The sequence below is a fragment of the Panthera onca genome, chromosome C1, assembly GCF_046562875.1.
Source record: "Panthera onca isolate mPanOnc1 chromosome C1, mPanOnc1 haplotype 2, whole genome shotgun sequence".
In the NCBI taxonomy this organism is placed as follows: Eukaryota; Metazoa; Chordata; class Mammalia; order Carnivora; family Felidae; genus Panthera; species Panthera onca.
Window position 1 is genome coordinate 61,784,545 of NC_138346.1, and position 18,575 is coordinate 61,803,119.

Consider the following 18,575-nt stretch of genomic DNA (forward strand, 5'->3'; position numbering starts at 1 on the left):
GAAAAAAAAAATCAGTACTTTAGGAGCACATGGACTTCAGAGAGTCACAAAAAGCGTCCAGTTAGCTGTGTCCCTGGCTTCCCAGGGATTTGCATCTTTATCTTTGATTTTCTCCAGCAGGTAGGCACCAAGTTGAGCCTGGGCCCCAGAAAATACATGTTTTTCTATCAGATGTTGCCTATCAAATGAAGTGAGCCATTGATTGCCTCCTTAAAAGCCCCAAGCACCATCTCTCCTACTTGGGCTGATGGGTTTGGTCCAGGAAAACTGTAAGTTTTGTTAGGCTTATACAAGTTTTTTGGCAGTTTTTTCAATCCATTGCTCCCTTATGTGACACTTCCTAGCTCCTTGCACAAAGAGCAGAAATGAATTTTCTTTCTCCGTTAATCTTTATGTATTGATTATTGGTTGTTTCAGAATCATTGAGGAATGGCAATCACACTTCAAGTCTTTCAGCCTTTTTCATTGGGAAAAAGAGCCAAAACTGTGTGACTTCGTAAAATTAATGATAAGATGCCTTTGAGGTTTTTTTGGGTTTTTGTTGTTGTTCTGTTTTGTTTTAATGCTATGTACTTACCACAGTCAATGCTATGCAATTGCTGCCTCATTTCTCTTACCTGTCTCCCAAGGGTGACTTATCTTCCTCCTGAGGCTATCCTACTGAACAGAATGTTTGGCGTAAAGAATGTGAGAGCTCTCCATACATCTTTAGTTATGCCCCAGTCCCTCAGGTAACTGAGACCGAGTCCCCTCAAGCAGCATTTGGAACTCACACTGAAAAGCACCTGAAAGAGAATGGCTGAAATTGCCAGCGTCACATGCTGCATTGAAGCAAGGAAATTTCTGTCTCCAAGGATAATTGCTTTTTTCATTGCTCATACTTCTTCCTTCACAGCCCTCATTTATTTTAATGTATATATTCCACTATTTTTAAAGTTTTTAAGAAATCCAAATGAAGGATGCAATTCGAGATCCAGAAAAGCATTTATTCTATTTATCCTTTCCCTGAATATATTCTTAATCAACCAGTCTTTCTGAGTGTCTCTTCATTTGCAGCTTTGTTTCCTAATAGAACACTTGGGCTCTGGAGATTAGTGAGACAAAGCTTCATTATAACCATCCTTGTTTTACTCCCATGTCTTATATGGTTTCTCATCCTAACTCACTCTCCAGGTGCTTCTTTCTCTTGCCAAATAGTGCAAGGAAATACTTTTGCAGATCTTTTGTTTACTTTAGAAAAAACACTGATCCAGTCTTTCCCATTCGGGAGTGCTGCTCATTTCCTGACTGGCCTTTAAAGTTTGGCTCAGTAGCAACTTGGGGATTTGTTTTCTACCCAGAGTGGAAGGAGCCTGGTGCCCAGCAGCCCCATGCTGGAATGGGAATTAAGTTCTGCTCATTCCCTGGATACATAAGCTGATGTTTTCCTCATAGATTTTACCCCCATTCCTCAAAGTTTTCATGTTTATAGTCATTTAGCTCTGACTTTTTAAAAGGCATTTTAATAGGGTTGTCTCTCCTCCAAGTGCACGCAGAAGCTGATCATGTACACAGGGAAACTTTCAAGAATAATGAATTCCCTGTTGGCTGGTTTTTACCTACAATACAGTGTGCTGCACAACATTTGCCCCTGCTCTGGTTCCATCGCCAGTTGCCTGGGCTGGTATAGAAGGACCTGCGACACCAGAGGAATTTGGCTTGGGCTGCCTCACTTTCTGGGCCCCCAAGACTGCTAAGTTAATGAAGCTTTGGTTATTATCCAGTTGGACATTTTCTTTTAATGTTTGTTTATTTATTTCAAGAGCCAGTGAGCAGGGGAGGAGCAGAGAGAGGGAGAGAGAGAATCCCAAGCAGGCTCCATGCTCAGTGAAGAACAAGACATGGGGCTTGAACTCACAAACTGTAAGATTATGACCTGAGCCAAAACCAAGAGTCAGCCACTCACCCAACTGAGCCACCCAGGTGCCTCTGGACATTTTCTTATTTCAAGTTTTATGCATTTTTTTTTTTTTTGGTTCTTTCTTCTCTTTGGCACATTTACATTAAATCTTATTCTACTTATGCAACTGTATCTATACTTAATTATGTTTGTATATGAATATAAGTTACTTTCGGTTCATCCTACCTTGGGGAATTTATTTATAGTTCTATGAGGTCAGTAACTTTCCAAAGGGACCACTTTCCAAACCTGAAGCCTATGCTTTTCTATATTAATGCATTTTTACATTAAAATATGTTTGGACTAGCAAAGTTGAATGATAAAAATAGAAAACACTGACAAAGAACTACATCAAGGGGGTGGGTACTGTCTTTTCTTTTTTTAAGTGTACTTATTTATTTTGAGAGCGAGCACAAGCATGGAAGGGGCAAAGAGAGAAGGAGAGAGACAGAGAATCCCAAGCAGGCTCCAGGCTGTCATCGCAGAGCCTGATGTGGGGCTCAAACTCATGAACCATGAGCCAAAACCAAGAGTCAGACACTTGGACTAAGTCACTCAGGCACCCCTAAGGACTTAATCTGTAATACAAAGTAATAAGGCCATAATTGGGGGTGGGGAAAAGCAATACAAAGCCATGGGCATAAATAGGGTCTAGTTGACAGAGTCAATATGGTGACAAGGAATCTAGGGTCAGTCATTTCTCAACCTCAGCCAGGCATAGCTAGTCATCACTAGGAAGGGCTACCAGAAGAAGCAAGCCACACTCTGGCTTAGAGAAAGTAAGCAGTGTTCACAGGCAGATTAACCAAATACTGCTCCAGTGACCCAAAGAAAAATGCAAGGTCAGAGAAAATTATAGCAAGAGTGACTTGTAACTGAATCTCAGAGAAATGGGCTGTAAACTTAAATGCCCCCTGGCGTAGCTCAGAAAGAGCCAAAAAAGAGCCCTAAGTTGGCCTTGGAAATGGAAAGGCTGGAGAGGCCATGAGCTTTTTCCTGTTTACCTGAATTATACCGTAGAAACAGCTAGTAAGACATTTTGTTCTTGATACCTTTTGGAAGAGCAAAGACTCCCTTTTATCTGATTCTTCCTTTTGATTCCAGGACCCTTATGTTTTCCATCATGATGTGTCACAAAGTATGAATTTATTGATCTTCAAAAACCTGGAAAGATGGGACACAGCTTTAGGAGAAACACACCCAGAGAAGTGCAGGCAGAAGGGGACATTGAGCCAGAAGATTGCCCTCATTCACCAGTATGACAGAGGAAGGTACAGATTACATATCAATATGATGTAGTCACCAAGTAATTCATGATCTTCTGACCCTCTGCGAGAAGATTAATGGAAGGCACGTGAAGAATGCAGGCCAGCATAGCCTATGAGACAAGGCCTCAATGTATAGTCACCACCATTTAGTTAGGTTTGAGAGAAGCCCCCAAAATATCTCTGTGTTCCTGCCCAAACTTCAAACCAGCTGAGAGAAGCTGATACTGGAGAAAAATGGCCCAGGGTACATGGGAAAAATTGGCTTCCTACTATTCAATCCAGGAATCAAGACCCACAGATTGACTGTGCTCATGGGGGTCTGCCCCTGTACAGCCTCTTACAGAGTAGCCAGTTTCCGAGAGAGAGAGAGGAGGAGGACTAGGTTAAGCATGCCTAATTCGTTTCCCAAATTCACCTGTATAAGGTACTCTACCTCTCTCAGGAATGAAGAAAGCAGGATTAAAGAAACCAGGTGGGTCCCTCCACATGGCGAGAAACAACAGGAGTGGGCGTTACCTGAAATGTTTATAAGTGCCTAGTAAACTTATGCCACATCTACTGAGGCTAGAGCAATGTGGAGTGGACTCTACTATGCCCTTTGTGACTTGCTGAGTAGTAGGCTTAGAGAGCTACCCCTTCACTAGTTGTTCAGCATTTACCTATAATCCTGCGGCAGTGGACGAGGTCTATGAGCACCTGCCTTGGTGATGGATGGAATCTTCAGGGTATGCACTGACACATGTAGACAGTTGGAATGCTGGGAACTAAAAGTGAGTTTCCAAAGGTATTACCAGTGAATTATTCTGGAAACCCTACTACACTTAAATCTTTACTAGACTGCTAAATAAATGGTCAGGAGATCTAACAACTCTGCCAAGCCCCGCTTCTATATTGACTTGCAAAACAAATAACTGGCTCTAGCCCAGCACTTCTCAAACTATCTGAGGTAAAGGATGAGTTGTTGCCTTTTGTTTTGTTTTGCCTATTTGCAACCTGTCATAGACCAATACTTTTCAAAGATAAATTACTAGGAAAAAAAAAAAAAAAGACGTCCTCCAGTTCCTGGCATTGTGTTTCCTAGTCTCTGCCCTCTCCCCAGCAATCTCTCCTTATTATCTCCCAGGCAGCCAGTGTATACCAGCTACATGTCAAGCGCTGCTCTGGTGTTTGGAAATAAAGGGATGAACAGGAGAAAATAAAGATGGGTAATATACAAGCCCAAGATTTTTATTAGATTCAACAGACGTAAATTTATTCAGTTTCTCTACTTACCTTGACACAGGCTGGCAATAAAACAGACTAGCATCTGCCCACAGCCCACACCTTGAGCTGCCCTACTCTAGACCACAGGAGACAACTAAACCCACATCACGTTATTTGTTCTGCTTCACCTCCTGAACCCTGTGTCCCTTCACCTTTGGGTGTACAGCACCAGGACCCGGCTTGTGCACCTAGAAAATGTGTAGTTCAGGTGCTCAGTGCTGTTGCCTGGTATCCTTTTTACACACTTGGTTGTATTAAGCACCCAAAACCACACCACACCACCCAGCTCTCACCAGGATTTCTGGTGATTATTGTTCCTTTTACTTGTTCATTTTTTAAAAAATAGCTTTTTGTGAATATGTGAACAGGTGCTTAATAGTTTCTATCACGATTTAAAATGGAAGGGAGATGATTCTATTATTCTTGTGTTGAAGTCAAAACTTGTGATTTTTTCCCCCACTGAATGGTGTTTTAAAGACAGAGTTGATGCCAAACTCAAAGAACGTGGGGAACTTGGGGAAGGCCGGAGATAGATAAGATTATTAATAGTTTATTTATAAGGCTGTGTTTAGAAGCTAAAGAAAAGGTTTATTTGTCCTAGAAGAAGAGCACACTAGAAGATGAGAATGATAGTTCCCAGGGAGGAACAGGCAAAAAGGGTTCTCAGAGAAGAAACACAGGACCCATCTGGGTATCTGAGCCTCAGTGTCCTAAACTATAAATTGGAGACAATATTGCTTACCTGAAGATTGTTGCAAATACAAAATACAAAGCACATCAAATGTAAGGCATGGTGCCTGGAGATGATTGGTGCTTAATAAGTGATAATTATTAATCTATCACTAATAGTTTTGTGGTTTTTTTTTAACAAAGGATGGTGATAAAGTCTTTGTCTCTTTTGGGGAGAGGAGGAGAAATGGACTCCTTCTGCAATATAAATAAATTAGTCATAAGAAACTGTTCCTAACTATGAAGAGTTGAGTTTTTTATTTCAGAAAGTCATTTCTGTTTCCTTGGCTTAGATTCAATTCCGTTCAAACATTTATTAAGCACCCACTGTGTTCCAGAAACTGTGTTGGACACTGACAATACTAGGGTGAATAAGTCCTGGGCCCTTGCTTCTTAGATGCCTGCAACTTAGGCCGGATGCCCATTTGTCTGAGATGTGGCAACTATCTCTCACGTAAATTGCCTAGCTCCAGGCACCTACTTAAACCTCTTGGCTCCACTGGCCAGCACTGCCACAGTCTACCCTACTGTACCATATCAGTTGGCATCCTCATGTTTGAGACCCTTTCCAAGGCCCTCCATGAACAAATCTAGTCGTGCGATACCCAGTGAAAGACAAATAAAGCATGTGAAAAAAAGTCCTCAAGATGTAGCCCCTGTACCACATACCCTCTGTTGTCCAAGATCACTTTTAATAATACTACCCATAACTCTACACAGACCACCTCCTTCACAGCATTTAGGGTTTCCACTCACAGTATCTCTCAGCACCATTCAGCATCACCACAATCCATCTAACTGGTCACAACTGAGATGATATCTGGGCTGCCTTCAAGAGATCTACAAGACTCTCCCTAGTAATAGTGCTACAAAGCCCCACTCCTTGCACGTACACCATTCACCTGATCCTCCAAGCAGGGAACCCGGTCTGGCTTACCTTTGGTCACATTTATCACCTGAGTCTCACATAAACTCAAAAATTAGCCCCTGTGGAGCCCAGAAATAAACCTTGCATATATATGATCAAATGATTTTTTTAAAGGGTGCCAACACCATTCAATAGGGAAAGGACAATCTTCTCAATAAATTATGTTGGGAAAACTGAATATCCACTTGCAAAAGGATTAAGTTGGACCCTTCATTTGTAAAACAGAAAAATGAACTCAAAATGGATTAAAAAAAAAAAAAACTTAATGTAAGCCCTAAAACTATAAAACTCTTAGAAGAAAACAAGAGAAAAGCTTCATAACACAAGTTTTACAGTGATTACTTGGAAAATGACACCAAAAGCACAAACAACAAAAGAATCTTTTTGTAATCCAAAAAGATCAACTGGGCTACATCAAAATAAAAAAATCTGTACATCAAAGGACACACTCAACATAGTGAAAGGGTGATCCACAGAATGGGAGAAAATGTTCACAAATTATGTATTTGATAAGGGGTTAATATCCAGAATATATAAAGAACTCCTACAACTCAACAACAAAAACCAAAACTACCCTATTATAAAATAAGCAGAGGACTTAAATAGACATTTCTTTGGAGAAGGCACTCAGATGGCAGGTAGGTGTTGGACATCACTAATTAAAAAGCAGTGGGATGGCACCTCACACCTATTAGGATGAAGACCACCAAGAAGCAGAAAATAAATGTTGGCAAGGATACGGAGAAATTAGAATGCTTATACACTATTGATGGGAAGGTAAAATGGTGCAGCACTTATGGAAACATTATGGTGGATGGTGGTGTCTCAAAAAATGAAAGATAGAATTACCATATGACCAGAAATCCCACCTCTTGTTATATACCCAAAATAATTGAAAGCAGGGACCCAAAATGATATTTGTACATCCATGTGTATGGCAGCATTATTCGCAAAAGATGGAAACAACCTAAGTGTCCATCAACAGATGAATGGGTAAACAAAACATGATACATACACACAAAGGAATATTATTAAGCCTTATAAAGGAAGAAGGGTGTCTCAGTTGAGAGTCTGACTCTTGATTCTGGCTCAGGTCACGATATAAGTGTCATAGGATCTTGCCCCACTTCAGGCTCCATGAGTATGGAGCCTGCTGAAGATTCTTTTTCTCTCTCCCTCTGTCCTTCTCCCCTGTTCATGTTCTCTCTCTCAAATTAAAAAAAAAAAAATTAACAATTAAAAATTCTGACACATGCTACAACATGGGTGAACCTTGAGGGCATTATGCTAAGTAAAATCGGCCAATCACGAAAGGACAAATATGGTATGATTCCACCCCACCTCCATTTGAGGTACCTGGAATGGTCAAATTCATAGAGACAGAAAGTCGAATTGTGGTTGCAAGGGACTGGGAAAATGGGGAGTTAGCATTTAATGGTAAAGTCGTAGTTTTGCAAGATGAAAAGAGTTCTGTGGATGGCTGGTAGTGACGGTAACACAACAGCGTGAATGAATGCACTTAATGTCACTGAGCTACATACTAAAAATGTTTAAGATGGTAAATTTTGTGTTAGGTATATTTTACCACAATTTTTAAAAAGGAAAAAGAAAATCAGCCCTTATGTTCAGCTCAGCCTTCCAAAATCTTGAACTTGCCGCCTTCTGGCTCTAGCTCTTGGCCCTTCCCACCTGCTTTCCACACACACCACCCTGCCTCCTGCTATTCCTCACTATGCCCGCCCACTTGGACTTGGCCTGGCAGTTTCCGTACACATTCATTGCCTGGTCCAGGAGAGAGGACTTAAGGACGGGAGATGCTGGGCTTCCCCCACTGCATGACTTTCTCATAAGCTTCCACCCCTAAGTATGGATCATCAAAACCCTTCACCAAGCAAACGGAACCTTTCAGGCCTTCCACAAATCCTCATGGTTGGAAGTGATAGGTAAGTGGAGAGGGCCTGAAGCAAAGCTGTTAACATTTGACTTCCCCACACAGCGTGCTGGCATGACATAAAAGAACTCCAGCATTTGTTGAGGGCCTTTGTTTGGAATTTTAGGCACTACGTTTCTTCCAACTTCCAGCCTCCTGCCTTCTGACCAGAGTATTCATTTTCCTTTTTCTGACCTTGCATCTCCCTTCAGAGTTCATGCTTATCTTTTTTTAATAGAAGTTTTTATTTATTTTGAAAGAGCATGGGGGAGGGGCAGAAATATAGGGAGAGAGAGAATGCCGAGGAGGCTCTGTGCTGATGAGGGGCTCGATCTCACAAAATCAAGACTCGGATGCTTAGCCAACTAAGCCATCCAGGAACCCCTCATTCTTTTTCATTTTTGAGAGAGAGAGAAAGCGCATTTGCACGTGTGCTAGGGGGGGAGAGGGAGAGAGAGAATCCCAGGCAGGCTCCATGCTTAGTGTCAGATCCTATGACCCTGAAATCATGACCTGAGCCAAAAACAACAGTCTGACACTCAACCGACTGAGCCACCCAGGCACCCCTGTTTTGCCCTTTTTTTTTTTTAAGTTTATTTAGAGAGAGAGAGAGACAGCCGCACACAGGAAGGGCAGAGAGAGAGAGAATCCCAAGCAGGCTCTGCACTGTCAGCACAGAGCCTGATGTGGGGCTTGAATTCACAAACCGTGAGATCATGGCCTGAGCTAAAATCAAGAGTCAGATGCTCAACCGACTGAGCCATTCAAGCACCCCAGTGTTCTAGAAAATTTCTATCTGCTCCCATTGGAGCACATTGATCTCTACCTTAGCTGTTCATTAGAAACATCTGGGAGTTCTTAAAATTACTGATCCCAAGGTTCCACCACCAGATTCTGATTTCATGCATCTGCATTGATTGGTTGTTGTGGATTTTTTGAAAGATTTTATTTTTTTTAATGTTTATTTTTGACAGAGAGGGAGACTGAGTGGGGGAGGGGCAGATAAAGAGGGGAACAGAAGATCCAAAGTAGGCTCCTGCTGACAGCAGAGAGCCAGATGTGGGGCTTGAACTCACGACCTGAGAGATCATGACCTGAGCTGAAGTCGTACACTTAACCAACTAAGCCACCCAGGCACCCCAAAAGATTTCATTTTTAAGTAATCTCTGCACCCAATGTGGGGTTCCAACTCATAACCCAGAGATCAAGAGTTACTCACTCTGCTGACTGAGCCAGCCAGGCAACCTGGATGGTTGTTTTTTATTCTCTCAGAGATTTTGTTATTTAGCCAGAGTTGAGAACCACTGGGTTAGAGTGTAACTGAAAGAAAAATATCCCAGAGAATTCCATGATTTTCAACTGGCTTAGAGTTGTAAAAAACCAAAGTAAAATTGTTAAATTTGAATAGATTTCTTAACATAAATATGTGAATATTAACTTGAAACTACAGATTGTATGTATAAGCAGTTTCTCCTTAAAAGTCTTCCTCTCTTGAGGTGCCTGGGTAGCTCAGTCGGTTGGGCATCTGACTCCGGCTCAGGTCATGATCTCACAGTTCGTAAGTTCAAGCCCCACATCCAGTTCTGTGCTGACAGCTCAAAGCCTTGGAGCCTGCTTCAGATTTTGTGTCTCCTCTGGCCCTCTCTTGCTCGTGCTCTCTCTCTCTCAAAAGTAAATAAACATTAAAAAAAAAGTCTTCCTTTTTTGGGGGGCCTGGGTGGCTCAAGTTGGTTAAGCATCTGATTCTTGATTTCAGCTCAGGTCATGATCTCCAGGTGTTGAGAGCCAAGCTAAGAGTCCGGCTCCACACTCAGCATGGAGCCTGCTTGGAATTCTCTCTCTGCCCCTTCCCTGCTCGAACATGCACGGGCTCTTTCTTTTTCTCTCTCTCTCTCTCTAGCTCTCAAAATAAATATTAAAAAAAAAAAAAAAAAAAAGTCTTCCTTTCTTATTCCTTAGTTTTCTCTATTTTCTCTTTCCTTAGACCTTAAAGGCATCTCAACAGCTCTCTTAACCTGTGTTAAATGGCATCCAGCGTTTTCCACCAAACTCAGTGAGAGGGCCTCCCTCCAGTCCCAGTCCCCAAAGCCAGTGCAGGTTCCTACTGCTGCTGAGGCTCAGGTACAGGCTACTGGTGGGAGCAACCATCACTATCACTGGCGTTATTGGGTCGATGCCCCAGAGCTCACTGTGCTATAAGCCAGTCCACCTAAACATGTTTGAATCCCATTAGTGAACACACCGTAGCCTCAAGATTTCCTTTCCCAATCAGCCTTGTGGGCTTCGTATAAACCACAGAGGCTGCTTTTAGGCAAATAGGCTTGAGCAATGGAAGGTAGCAAGGGCCACAGCAACCTCCTGGCTGACTACAGACAAGCCCACCAGGGGACCCACCCCAAAGTATCCATAGGCCCTACCTGCCAATGGGCTACTTACAACCAGGTACAGTTACCAAAAAAGGGGAAGATTCCATTTGTCCCTATACCTCCTCATCTTCCACCTCTAAAAACAGCCCCCGCCCAGGGCTCCTTGTAGATAGCCTCTCCTCTGTTGGCCTGCCCGCCACTCCTTGCGGTGTGTTCAATAAACTTCCATCTCCTTTGTTTCACCTCAGATGAATTCTTTCACCACCTGCACCACCAGCTTCCATCCAATCACCGCCCCACATTTGGCAGCCCCCATCCAAATGATACCACGTAAACCACATCCCATTTAGATACCACGTAAACCACGCCCACCCCCAAACTAGAACAACTTTAGTATCCCCCACACCAGTCTGCAACTTCCAAATTTTCTTTAGGCTTTTCCCGTGTTTATTGTTTTCCACGTGCCCTTTCAAAGAGCTCAGCCAAAATCTATCATAATCTAAATGGGTTTAAGAGTAAAAAGCCTCACCTGACAGATGGGTCGCTTCCTGAAGACATACTTTCCTTCTGTGGTCGCAGGTGAGTAGATGAGGGCCTCTCAGCAAGGCTTAGTAAACATTTATATATTCACTCATATTCTTCATTTCTATCCCAGAAACTAGTTTTGAAGAGGTTTGGATAGATTTTTTTAGTCACTGTTGAAAAAAAACTTTGTTTTAATGTTTGAAAGTGAAATTCAATTTAATTGATTTATCAATCTCAATTGAATTCCTGCTGTTACCATCACAGGAGAATGACTAGCAGCTTTCCCATTGTTACTGAAATACTCATCTTCTTTATAAATATTTTGACATTTTTTAAATGCCAAAAATATGCATGATGTGTACTGTATAGTCAAGAATTAGACAGGGATCTTGCTTTGGCATAAAGCTTGTTTTAGGTGGGGGAAGGAAGCAGCTGATAGTGTAGTAAGAAAGTAAAGTTAGATAAAAATCGTCTTTTTTTTATTGACATGATATATTTCAAGATAGGGTCCTCACAATTTAATTTCTCATTGAAAATTGTACCCTAAATATATGCAAGGCTGATTTGCATTTTTGGGTTGTAAGTTCTGGCTCCAAATTCAATATGTGTCATTGAGTAAGTCAGTCTTTTCCTGCCTCAGAATATTTAGCTGCAAAATTAGGAAGTTGTACCAAGAGTTTGATAAGGTCCTTTCCAGCTCTAAAAGTCAATGATTCTTTGAATTCTCAGCTAAATTATGCATTATCAAAGGGCAAAAACATCATCTTTTATTTTTTCCCAACTTTGGGCTTTGCCAACATATGGAAAACAACGGAAATAAAGGCAATTAAAATTAGATTAAAAAATGGATCTAAGAGGCGCCAGGGTGGCTCAGTGTGTTGGGCATCCAACTTCATCTCAGGTCATGATCTTATGGTTTCTGGGTTTGAGCCCTACATCAAGCCTGGAGCCTGCTTTGGATTCTGTGCCTCCCTCTCTCTCTGCCCCTCCCCTACTTATACTCTCTCTCTCTTTCAAAAATAAATAAACATGATTAAATGGATTTAAGGTGCCATCCTGACATCTTAATTATTATCATTTTATGTTCCATTCTGGTCCTTGAACATATGTATACATAATTTTACATAGTTGTAACCATAAAATAGGTAAAATTTTATACCTGGCTCACTTTACTTGATATTACATAACATTTTTATTTTACCATTATGGCTCATAATTATAGTTTAAATGGCTGCATAATATCCCATTTCATTAATGTACCATAGTTTACCTAAGTTATTTCTTGTATTTGGACATTTAGATTGCTTTCAATATTTGATAACCAAGAATGCTGCAGCAAACTTTCTATTCGCATGACTGTCATTTGAATAACTTTCTAAGAATAAATTTTTAGGTGTATCATAACTGAGTTAAAGGGAGCCTCTTTATGGTTGTTTGAAAGTGTTGACAAATGGCTTTCCTAAAAGCTTGCACTGATTTACATGGTTGCCACCATATCTGAGAGTGACAGCTTAACCACAGCCTCACCAAAAATGAGGTATGAAATTACCCTTAATGTCTTAATGCACATTTCTCTGATTACTGGAAATCTTGAATATTTTTCCATTTGTGATCGCAGTTTATCTTCTGTGAATTGTCCCATTTTTCCTTCTGCCATCTATCTGGCTGTGTAACCATGGGTGAGTCACTCAACCTGTCTGTGGCTCCATTTTCTCATGGGTACACAGGATAATAATAGTACCTGCCTATAGAGTTGTTGTAAGGATTAAATAGATTTTTTTTTAACGTTTATTTATTTTTGAGACAGAGAGAGACAGAGCATGAACGGGGGAGGGGCAGAGAGAGAGGGAGACACAGAATCGGAAGCAGGCTCCAGGCTCTGAGCCATCAACCCAGAGCCCGACGCGGGGCTCGAACTCACGGACCGCGAGATCGTGACCTGAGCTGAAGTCTGACGCTTAACCGACTGAGCCACCGAGGCGCCCCAGGATTAAATAGATTTCTAAATGTAAAGCATATAGAACAGGATCTGGCACATGGAAAATCTTCAAAAAATGTTGGTATTAGCGTTAGTAGGATCGGTATTAGTTATACAATAGGATAGTAGTGGTTTTCTTTACAGTTTACATGATTTCTTCTAGTTCTTGCATAAATACATACATATCTTTGATTAACTTTTATAAAAGAGCTCTTTATATAATATAGATGTGCTCCCTTTGGTCTGCTGGGTTTGGTGAAGTATTTAATCCCAGATCATTGTTTCAATTTCCATATTAGTTTTGGGTGTGTGTGTGCATAGGCACACATGAGCATATGAGTGTTTTCTCAGAAGTCCAGAAACACAGTGTCTATGCAAAAGGAGCAGCTCAAAACAAAAATGTTGGCTGTGGCCAGTTCTCAGAAGGGCACGCCCAGCTCTGCGGAAGAAATGGTTCAACCAAGTCATTTAGAAAAATAACAAATAAACAAAAGCAAAAGCAAAAGCAAACCACACACATACACTCACCCACAAAACCCAAACCAAAAACAAACCATGTACCTACACGCACATTACTAACAAACAAAACGGTGGCTGTTTTAAGCCAGAAAAATGAAAGGGAGGCAGATGTAAGCCATGGAAATTTCTCTTTAAGAGTAATTGATTCTTTGTGTGCAACTGTGCCCCTATTCCTGGCATGCTGAGGTCTTAGACCACTCAAAGAAAAACAAAAAGGTGGCATCAATAAACTGCCTTTGGGGGGTGCCTGGCTGGTTCTGTCAGAAGAGCATGCGGCTCTTAATCTCAGGGTCATGAGTTGGAGCCCCACACTGGGTGTAGAGATTACTTAAAATGAAGGACATTTTAAGTAAATAAATTGCCTTTGGGCGTAAAAGAACATCTTAGATTCTACAACATCATGGATGGAAGAGATCCTTAGGGAGGGAAGGAAGCAAAGCTCAGAATGGCAGAGTTAGTGATGCTCAAGACAAAAGTTAATCATCTATATACAGTGAGCAACTTGAAGGAAAAGGATAAAGAGCAATAAAAAAAAATGTATATGAGTAATGGGAGGACTGAAGAAGTCCGCTGCCCAGATGAGGATTGGAAACTGTTTAAACTGGATATTACAGTATGTGTTTTGGCTCTGAGAAAACAGAAGTTGAACTTTTGAGTGGTAATCAAGGACTTGGTCTCAAAGTATTTGCAAATAGTGCTGGTATGGAGAACAGATGCTGACATTATTGCCAATGGGAATCGCAATATGATAGTTGGAGTGAGAGACCGAAAGAAACCACAGGGAATTTTTGTGGAAAGCTCAGCACTGAAAATGATTTATGGTTGATTTAAGGAGACAAGGAAAATAAGGCTACAGTGTATACCATCTGACTGTGGCAGACAAAGGATGTAAACAGCTGTAGCTTTCCAACCTCCTGGAAATCAGAGCTCTGCTCATACAGAAAGGCGCCAGAATGTTTGTCTAAGTGCATACTTCTTTTTTAGTATCTAAGAATAGTGCCTCATCCTCCTTTTCTCTCCCGTTACTGTTTGGGTATCCTTCAAAAATCAACCTATTAAGCTGATATCACCAGCTTTTAAGCACTATGGAGTCACCTAAAGAGATCAGTAGGTACTTTACTTCCTAAAGAGCATCAGATGCTTCCTGAGGAGCATCATTTCCTACTATCCTAAAGAGGAACTTCACTTGAGGCCCTGGGTTTGAAAGGTGGGGGCTCTATTTTGTTAATGTTATATGTGTGAAATGCTTTTATGCTAGGAAACAGAAGTCAGGGGATTCAGGAGAGTCAGATGAATCTTCCAAAGATATCTAACAATGTAGGTGGAGAAGGTAACGTGAGGCATGAAAGATGTGACCATTCCTTTAATGTCATTTAAGTTATATTCTCCGTTCAAAGGGCAGAGAACCACCAGTGTCTCTCAGACAAGAGATAAGAACTTCTTGAGCTGTCCTATAGGGAATCTGTGTTTTGAAATGGGAAGACGGACATAGACAGTAGAATTTTCATGTAAGAGAGACTTTGGGAAGGTCAGTTTTGGTCCTTAAATCCTCAGAACCACTAGAGAAACGAGGTTCATCTAAGGACAATAGATGAAAAACAACAACAAAAGAAGCATCTCCAAAGGATTGCAACAAATAAGTTCTAGTATCAGTCCAGTGACAATACTTACTGAATAGCAGAGCAAACAGATGAGATGAAATTATAGCTCTGCTTTGTGCCCAGGAACCTGCACCAACTGAGCCTGTCAGTGGCCAGATTTACATTACCGTAGGAAAATGGATCCAGGTTTTCTCAACATGTCTGTTTATAGGCGTTCTCCTCACACATGTCTCACCAACACCCTCTCCATTATGTCCTGGTTGAGTTCCCTTCAAAAACTCCTCATTCCAGAGCCTGTGCTGAGTCTGTGGAGATCTACCCAAATCCAGACCAGGATAACAAGGGAGACCCAAGTGTACCCTAGGTGGTCAGGATACCCATCTTTGGTGTAGAGGCAAAGAAGAGTTGACATAGCTAGAGAAGATGGAAAGGCAAGGATTCTTCCTCTGCTTGTATTGCCCTCTTCACTCTCATTTTCTTGGTGGAATCCTAATCAGCATGCAAGATCCACTCGTATTACAATTGTCTCCTCTCTCAGCACCACTGGTGTTTAGAAAGAGCTCTACTTCCATAGGATCTTGTTCATAGCACTAATTAAGCATTTACTACATTGTTTGGGGGTGATTTGCTTGTCCATCATTCTTACTGGACCATCAACTCTGTGATATAGGGACAGTATCCTTCATCTCTATATATCCATCCCTAACACAGTATCTAGAACTGGGGCTATTGAGCATTTGAAATGTGACTAGTTCAGATTGAGACAAGCTTTGAGTGTAAAATACAGAGTTTGACATAGGAATAAGAGAATGTAAAATATGTCATTGATAAAGTTTTATATTGATCACATTAATTAATTATACATTAAAATGATAAATACTTTGGATACACTGAGTTAAACCTTTTAAAATTCATTTTATCTGTTTTTTTTACTTACTAGAAAGTTTAAAATTATATATGTGACGCCCTTTATGTTTTTTATTGGAAAGGACTGGTTTCGAACATCGTAGAGGCTTGTCCAAGTCGGTGTCTTAGCAGCAAAAAGAAAATCTACTCGGTTTAGACTTTGAAGAAATTTTAACAAAGGGAGGATTTATAGAAGTATGGGCAGGAAATCCACAAAAGATGCTGAAGCATCAAGAGACTAGCAACAGAGGGGAGCAGTTAACACTCAGCCTAAACAAGGGAAGGAGATGATGTCACCAGAGCTGGTGAGCACTACAGGCACGTTAGAGGATCAGCTAGCAAGAGCTCTACTTGTAGAGGGAGCCAGTCACCGCCAGAACTGTGGAGCCAAGCAGGGAGACCACCTGCCTTTCATCTTCTTCTGCGCTCCACTAGCCCTAGAGAATCAAAAGCCAGAGGGCAAAGGATCCTGAATGATGCCATCCTTAGAGGTCACCTCTCACCTTCCAGGGCACTAAGCAGTGTGGAGCAGAGTAGAGAATTGATCAGAGCAAGAAGGGGGCAGGAGATGAAGAATAACCAGCATAGGGCTCAGTAAATGTTGAATGACTGAATGAAACAAAACCAGCCAGTGGGGAGAGAATGGCGGACAGTGATAATATTTTCCCACCTGGGATCTTTTTGCAGCGGTGCTTTTCATACGATTTTGTGGCACTGAGAGTTTAGTGAAATTATTTCAGGACTTCACAGACATTTCTTCCTGTGATTTTACGTATCTATATATCTATATCTTGTTTGAATATCTTAAATGTATCATTAATTAGGAAGATTTAGGTCTGCATTAGTCTTTTATGAAAATTCAGGTCTACACGTGTCCACTTAAATAAAATTGTACACATTAGTATGCCAGTGTAGCACATGTGCAGAGCTCAGTGAAATGCCAAGTTTCAGGCAGGTGTATCTGCCCATGTTCTCATGTCTAGTCATGTTATATCATTTTATATAATGTTTCTGTAAATATGATATATTTATCAAAGAATTACGCAATTGCAGGGCCACCTGGGTAGCTCAGTCGGTTAAGTGGCCGACTTCGGCTCAGGTCATGATCTCATGGCTTCTGAGTTCCAGCCCCTGGTCGGGCTCTGTGCTGACAGCTTGGAGCCTGGAGCCTGCTTCAGATTCTGTGTCTCCCTCTCTCTGCCCCTCTCTCTCTCTCTCTCTTAAAATAAACAAACAAACATATATACATTAAAAAAAAGAATTACACAATTACAAATATTGTTAGGAATTCCATTTGAAATGCACTTCTGGCCATTTGTGCCTCCCATTCCCTATTCCTGGAAGGTTATTCCTTCAGTTCTCAGCAACGTTGAGATTAGGATATTTCTGGTCCTTTTCATCCTTTTTTCCTTTAGCTCTCTCAAATGTTTCTTCCTCAGGAAAGGCTTCCTTAATCACCTAATATTTTAATTAGATCCCCCTCCCCTCCATTCTCTATTTCAGCCCTGTTTTATTGTTCACATAGTACTTTTCACAATTTGTAACTGTTTTGTTTCATTTCCTCCTCATTTGGTTTTTGTGTGCCTCCTTAGCAAAAATTTAAAATCTCATCACTGCTAGGACGGGGTTCCTCCTTAGCATGAGTGGGGCTCTACTGTAGAGACATTTACCTATATTAATCCGTCTGCTCATAGAATCCTTGTGAGAGTCCTTCTGAACCCCCTTTTAGAGATGAAGACACTGAGAGAGAGAAATGAATAATCTGATGAAGGTCACGTAGCCATTACACGGGAGAACCAGGAGTCAAGACCAGAAATCTGGCTCCAGTTCTACTCAGTGGGAACCCAGAGGTACAGCAGCACAGTTGATATTACAAGCTTCAGATTTCAGGGCCCAAACTGATGACAATAATACTGGCTGGGGTGCCTGGGTGGCTCTGTCGGTTAAGCATCCAACTCTGGCTTTCAGCTCGGGTCATGATCTCATGGTTTCATGAGTTCAAGCCCTGCGTCCAGCTCTGTGCAGACATGGAGAAGCCTGCTTGGGATTCTCTCTCTCTCTGTCTCTCTGTCTCTCTCTCTCTCTCTCTCTGCCCTCCCCCACTTGTGCTGTCTCTGTCTCTCTCAAAATAAATAAGTAAAATAATACTGGCTAACATTTATTGAAAGCTTACTATGGCACTTTCAATGGTGTTTCAATGGTGTTACTATAGTGTTTTATAGGAATTCTTATTATTATTACAATAACCTTATAAGATAGGTACTACTATTATCCCCATTCTGTAAAGAAGGAAATCGAAACCTAAGGAGATTAAGTACCTTTCCAACGCTCATGCAGCCAAAAAATGGCAGAATAGGAATTTGAACCTAAGCTTGGAATCCTGCCTGGAATCCTGCTCAGAATCCTGATTCTGCCACGTGCCCCACCTCACTGTGTCTGGTACCATGTATAATTGGACATATATTTCCCAGCTGTACTTTGGAAGAATATGTACTTGCTGAGCTCATATGTGTTCTCCGGATGGAGAGCTGGAGGGCAGGTTTATATAGACGAGTTCATTCTGAGTAGAGATCACCAGGAAACTTTGTGTTTAATCTGTGTCTTCATGTCCTCTCCAAATTGT

The 18,575-nt window shown here is 41.3% G+C and overlaps 1 protein-coding gene across 2 annotated transcripts in view; it reads left to right on the forward strand.

Moving 5' to 3' along the window:
* Positions 1-5,444, forward strand: part of METTL8 (methyltransferase 8, tRNA N3-cytidine) — a 97,686-nt gene extending 92,242 nt beyond the window's left edge. The window contains exons 11-12 of one of the 2 annotated variants that reach the window (XR_013557276.1): positions 3,044-3,210; positions 5,344-5,444. The gene's annotated coding sequence lies outside the window, so the exon portion shown is untranslated. Of the gene's footprint in view, positions 1-3,043 lie in introns of both variants that reach the window. The other variant, XR_013557275.2, reaches the window with a different exon arrangement.
* Positions 5,445-18,575: the final 13,131 nt, after the last annotated feature.